This window comes from Chlorocebus sabaeus, unplaced genomic scaffold, assembly GCF_047675955.1.
Source record: "Chlorocebus sabaeus isolate Y175 unplaced genomic scaffold, mChlSab1.0.hap1 unalloc_scaffold_109, whole genome shotgun sequence".
Classification (NCBI taxonomy): domain Eukaryota; kingdom Metazoa; phylum Chordata; class Mammalia; order Primates; family Cercopithecidae; genus Chlorocebus; species Chlorocebus sabaeus.
Window position 1 is genome coordinate 163,599 of NW_027326846.1, and position 6,768 is coordinate 170,366.

Sequence of the window (6,768 nt, forward strand, 5' to 3'; positions counted from 1 at the left end):
TTTTGTATCTTTAGTAGAGATGGGGTTTCTCCATGTTCTCAGGCTAGTCTCAAACTCCTGACCTCAGGTGATCTGCCTATCTCGGCCTCCCAAATTGCTGGAACGACAGGTGTAAGCCACTGTGCCCAGTCTATATGATATATTTATATATTATAATTATGTATATTAATTTTATATAATTATATATAAATATAAAAACTTCCTTGCCTTCTCTTGTTTCTACCTACAGTCAGTCCCATGACTTCAAATACTATCTACATGTAATAGTTTTAAATGTATATTTTATATATATATATATATATATATATATATATTTTTGAGACGGAGTCTCGCCCTGTCGCCAGGCTGGAGTCCAATGGTGCAGTCTCAGATCACTGTAACCTCTGACTCCCGGGTTCAAGCGATTCTCCTGCCTCAGCCTCCCAAGTAGCTGGGCTTATAGGCACCCACTACCACGTCCAGCTAATTTTTGTATTTTTAGTAGAGACAGGGTTTTGCCATGTTGGCTAGGTTGGTTTTGAACTCTTGACCTTAATTGATCTCCCTCCTCAGCCTCCTAAAGTGCTGGGAATACAGGCGTGGGCCACCTTGGCCAAAATATTTTTCTGTTTCCAAGCATTTTACATGAGAGGAAAGTGGAGAATAAATCATCTGACACTCTACTGTAAAAGAAATATTTGTGCCTCCCTTCTTTTCATCTTTCCTAAGTGTACATATTACCAAAATGTCTTTAGGTTGAGGTCCCTCCGTGAAAACTTTACAGGGTGTTGTGTCCTCAGCCACCCTCCTGTCTTTCCCTAGTCCTGGAATTTTAAAACTGTCTGGGGATGACCCAGGATACCCACAGTGGCCATGTCTATTGGAGGGTCTAGTGACTATCAGCCCCGGGGTCATCTCATCGCCAAGGACAGCCTGAGGTAGGGGGTAGAGTCGCTCAGGGGAGCAGCTGGATGCTCTTGGCCTTAGAGGAATCTCTTGGTATAGTTTTATCTAAAATGATGACCCCTTAGGATTATTAAAATTTTAGGACATTAAAATGAATGGACAATTCAACGTAATGTCATTAAAGTTAGGTCATTAAAACTGTTCCTCCAGCCAGAGCTTTTATTCCTTGGAGACACAATGATGGTCTGCCAATGGGATACTGATATTGAGAGGAAAAGGTAGAAATGATTTCTGCTCTCTAGATTGTCTCAGACTTGTGAAGAGAGAAAAACTGTCCCAAAGGACAAGGAAAACCCACCCCAGAGAGGATGTGCAAGAACCTGAACATTAAAATGCACTGAAGGCGCACAGGAGGACAAAGAGCAGTGCCAGTGCCTCCTGGGTGATCACTGAGCACTTTACTGAACAGGATGGGTGTCCCGAGGGACAGAATGGCCTGCCGTGACACTTACAAAGGTCTGTGTTGGAGTCAGCACTGCCTCTCCCTGAGTTTGTTACCTTGAAAAGGCTTGTCTGCTTATTTGTGTTCCAGTTTTTCATTGGCTGTAAGATACATTTTATCAGTACAGCTTGAAAGATAAACATACTATTTCCAAAGAGGCAAGGTAAAATGGTGTATTTTATTTGCTAAAAATTCATATTTATTTCTTCCCCAGAGTGAGTGTAGTAAGTTTTAAAGGTGTGTTCTTTTTAAGGGTAATTTCAAATGGAATTGTAGGACTTAGCTTTATCAACGTTACTGGTGAAATAAAAGTGTGATAGATAAATTGATGATTTACAAAGATTCACCAAAATGTCAGTTTCCTTCTTGTAGCATGGTGAAGAATTTATGACAGTGGACACATCTGTATCCTCTTATCTGGATATTCGAGGGTTTTGTTTTGTTTTGTTTTGTTTTGTTTTGTTTTGTTTTTGGAGACACTGTCTTGCTCTGTAGCCCGGCTGAAGTGCAGTGGCGCCATCTCTGCTTACTGCAACCGCCGCCTCCCGGGTTCAAGTGATTCTCCTATGTCAGCTTCCCAAGTAACTGGGATTATAGGCACCCACTACCACACCCAGCTAATTTTTGTATTTTTAGTAAACAGGGGGTTTTAGGCCTGACACAGTGGCTCAGGTCTGTAATCCCAGCCCTTTGGGAGACCAAGGTGGGCCGATCATGAGGTCAGGAGTTCCAGAGCAGCCTGACCAACATGGTGAAACCCTGTCTCTACAAAATATACAAAAAAATTAGCTGAGCCTGGTGGCAGGCACCTGTAATCCCAGCTACTCGGGAGGCTGAGGCAAGAGAATTGCTTGAATCGGGGAGGTGGAGGTTGCAGTGAGCCAAGATCTTGCCATTGCACCCCAGCCCAAGCGACAATGGGAGACTCCGTCGCAAAAAACCAAACAAACAAACAAACAAACAAACAAACAACAGAAAGACAGGGTTTTGATAAGTTGGCCAGGCTGATCTCAACCTCCTGACCTCAGGTGATCGCCCTCCTCAGCCTCCCAAGCTGCTGGGATTACAGGCATGAGCCACCATGCCCTGCCCATTGTATTTTCTTTTTATTCCCTAAATTTTAATATGTTTGAGTTTGTCTGTTCCTTCATCACTTTTTTCTTACATAAAAGAAATTCTGCCTAATCCTTCATAAAAAAAATCTTCCTGTAACTTCTGAAAGTGTTCTGGTTTTATCTCTCATATTTGAATGTATAATAAGTTGATTATGGCTCACGGAATAGAGAAGAATGCAATGCATTTTCCCAAGTAGATGCCAGCCTGGTTTGCCTCATATTTTAAAGTGCATGTGATTTCTTTTTCTATTCTACAGTGCCTACTCTATCATTCCTCAACTCTCCATATAAATGCTGGGTCATTAAGACTTTCTTTTCCCTTGGTCTGCTTGCTCATCTCTCTGCTAATACTGTGCTGTCCTGAATATTTTCATCTGAAAATCTTAGAAGTATGTTAGACAAGCCATCACTCTTTTTTTAGATGACTAAAAATCATTAGACATTTGTCATTTTTACTACGTATGAAAAAGTACTTTTTCTTGCCTAAAAACAACCTGATTTGGGAATTTATGTGATTTCATAGGAATAGCATCTGGAAGTGATGACATTAATGTCATTTTAAAAAACGTGTGTCGTATTTCCTCTTATTCTTTTCTGCCTTCACATTGTGCAATAGAAATTTTTTAAATTGTTCTATTAGTATTGTCAAATATCAATTATTGGTTTTATTTACTACTCAATTAAATTTAATGAGCCTACTCTGTCTTGGTGTAATCACATGGAATGGGCTCAACTCCCCAGTTAACAAGTGACAGCACGTGTAAAATATTGTCTACCAGGGAAACTCATTGAACACTTAGTGTTCAGACAGTGTTTTGGTGTCTGGTTCCCTAAGCACCACTGCAGTGACACAAAATAATAGACGTTCAGCAGAAAAAGTTTTGGCAAATACATTGCATAAGCCATTTACATGCAGTGAGTCATTCTTATTAGGGTTGGTGGAATCCCTTTCAAAATGTAAGTTACTAATACAAAGATGGAACTTTGCGAGCAGACGTTTTTAAGAATAAGTAGTCTCAGGACTGATAATATTAACTCCCTTATGCACATCAAGTAGGACTTTATTATGACAGATACTAGAATTGTACAAAGTGAAGTTAAAAGGTAACTCCTAGCAGCACATCTTACTCCCTGGATTCTCTAATAAGATGGGTGTTTCTACTTTGCTGTTGCCTTTTTGAATAGTTCGATTCTAGCATTCGTACTGCTGTGTGGGAGGGAGTATGTGTGAACAGAGTAAGAGTTCTGACAATCAAGGCACAAAATAAATGCTTGGAAATTTTAGAATCATGTAAACAGCTTATGGATTGAGTACAGATTCCCAGTGCTGTCAGTCTCACCCATCCTTCTATCCACATGTGTGGAATGTTCTAGGACTCCATGGCTTTTGAGGATGTGGCTGTGAACTGTACCCAGGAGGAATGGGCTTTGCTAGATTCTTCTCAGAAGAATCTCTGCAGAGAAGTGATGCAGGAAACCTGCAGGAACCTGGTTTCTGTAGCTGAGAATGACAAAACATTTCACTTAATTACAGAAGTATTTCCCTATCATCAGTGCTATTTGTGATTTGGAATGGCGCAAGGGAATGATTTGGTGAAGAAATCAGGCATGGGCACTGTGTACAATGAACATTAAATCTAGTAATGTTTCTATAGTTTGTAATAATTCATGATAATTTTGTGGGTCTGTATTTTAGGAAACAAACGGAAAGACCAGAATATTGAAGATCACTTCGAAAAACCTTGGAAAGATATAAGATAATTTGCACGGAGAAGAGGAAATAAAGTCCTCTGAAGGAATCTTAGCTTGTCATGAACTTAAAAGCAAGCGATCAAAACAAATGAGAGTCACTTGAAATTTATTTCTTTTTAGAAAAATTTCACCCAAAATGCAATGTACTTCAGTGTAGCAGTCAGTGTTTGGAAAACAGTTTACTTGAAAATAGTACTACAAAACTGTGTACATGAATGTTACTAATTTGGACATAGCCATGCAGGTGGTAGCTGTGTTTTCAGTAGTAACCCATTTACTTTCCAATAATTCAGTCATGGCAAAAAAAAAAAAAAAAAAAAAGCATTTTCCTTGGTATTGGTAGCAGTGTAAGTCCAAGACCTATTAGTAAGTAGAAAGTTATTAAACCAAGCAATAATTATATGCTTTACATTTTTTTTACAGAAATCATATGATACAGAGACTGTGTGAAAACAAAGACGGTAGTCAGTATGGACAGTTGTCAGCCAAATTCCAATGCTTGATCTGAATGAGAACATTTCTGCTGGATTAAAACAATGTGAATGAAGTATTTGTGGAAAAGTCTTTGTACGTCATTCCCTCCTTAACAGGCACATCTTAGCTCACTCAGGATACAAACCATATGGAGAGAAGCAATATAAACGTGAACAGTGTGGGAAACTCTTCGTTTCTGTTCCAGGTGTTAGAAGACACAAGATAATGCACAGTGGAAATCTAATTATAAATGTACGATATGTGGGAAAGCTTTTTATTTTCTCAATTCATTTGAAAGACATCAGAGAACTCACACAGGAGAAAAACCCTATAAATGTAAACAATGTGGTAAAGCGTTCACTGTTTCCGGTTCTTGTCTAATACATGAACGAACTCACACTAGAGAGAAACCCTACGAATGTAAGGAATGTGGAAAAACATTCTGATTTTCTTGTTCTTTTAAGACGCGTGAAAGGACTCACACAGGAGAAAGACCCTATAAATGTACCAAATGTGATAAAGCCTTCAGCTGTTCCACTTCCCTTCGTGACCATGGAAGCATTCATACTGGAGAGAGACCTTATGAATGTAAACAATGTGGCAAAGCCTTTAGTCATTTGAGTTCCCTTTGTAACCATAGAAGCACTCATATGGGAGAGAAAGCCTATGAATGTAAACAATGTGACCAAGCCTTCAGTCGTCCCAGTTCCCTTCACCTCCACGAAAGAATTCATACTGGAGAAAAACCCTATGAATGTAAGAGATGCGGTAAAGCCTACATTCGTTCCAGTCATCTTACTCGCCATGAAAGAAGTCATGATATAGAGGCTGGGTGTAGTGACTCAGCCTATAATCCCAGCACTTTGGGAGGCCAAGGAGTGTGTATTGCTTGAGCCCAGGAGTTCATAACCAGCCCGGATTAAAACAGCGTGAAACAACCTGGGCATCAAGGTGAAACCCTGTCTCTAGAAAAAATAAAATAATGCCGGGCACGGTGGCTAACACCAGTTACTCGGGAGACTGAGGCAGGAGAATGGCGTGAACCTAGGAGGCAGAGCTTGCAGTGAGCCGAGATCGCACCAGTGCACACCAGCTTGGGCGACAGAGCAAGACTCCGTCTCAAAACAAATAAATAAAAATAATTAGCTGGGCATGGTGGCACATTTCAGTTGTCTTAGTTCTTTTTCAAGGACATAAAAAGCAATGGGGGGTTGGGGGAAAGCCCTGTGCATGCGGATCACGAGGTCAGGAGATCGAAACCATCCTGGACAACATGGTGAAACCTCGTCTCTACTAAAAATACAAAAAGCAGCTGCATGTGGTAGCATATGGTTGTAATCCCAGCTACTCAGGAGGCTGAGGCAGGAGAATCACTTGAACTCAGGAGGCGGAGGTTTCAGTGAGCCGAGACTGTGCCACTGCACTCCAGCCTGGCGACAGAGTGAGAATCCATCTCAAAATAAACAAACAAATAAATAAAGCCCCTTGAATGTAAGAAATGTGGTAAAACATTTACTCTTTCCCATTCCCTCATAAACATGAAAAGGCTCACACTGCAGAGGAACCTTAAGAATGTAGGAAATGTGGCCAAGCCTTCAGATTTTCCTGTTTTTGAAGATTTGGGAGGCCTCAGACTGGAGAAAAGCCTTTTGAATCTAAATTTGTGGTAAGGCCTTCAGTTGTGTTAGTTCCATATGAAGACACCAGCTCATTCCTGAGAAAAACCCTATGAATGTCCAGAATGTGGGAATGTTTCATTTCTCTCATACCCACTCAAGGACCTATGAAAATGCACACTGTAGCTGGCTGGACCTTGTAAATACAAGAACGTACACAGGATTAAGACTCTAATAGTTTAGAAACTGCAAGAATATTTTCAGTTTTCACATTTAATTGAAACGTCATGTGAAAACTCCCACAGGAAAGAAGTTCTATAAGTGAAGCTTTTCTAATTTGGAAAGCCTGATGCAAATTAGTTATCGAGTAGTGCTTGAAAAAATGTATGAAATGTTACACAAGTTACAAGTATATTGTTTTTTC

General features: G+C 40.1%; 1 pseudogene; it reads left to right on the forward strand.

Moving 5' to 3' along the window:
• Positions 1-4,566: 4,566 nt before the first annotated feature.
• LOC140710949 (uncharacterized) lies at positions 4,567-5,689 on the forward strand (annotated as a pseudogene).
• Positions 5,690-6,768: the final 1,079 nt, after the last annotated feature.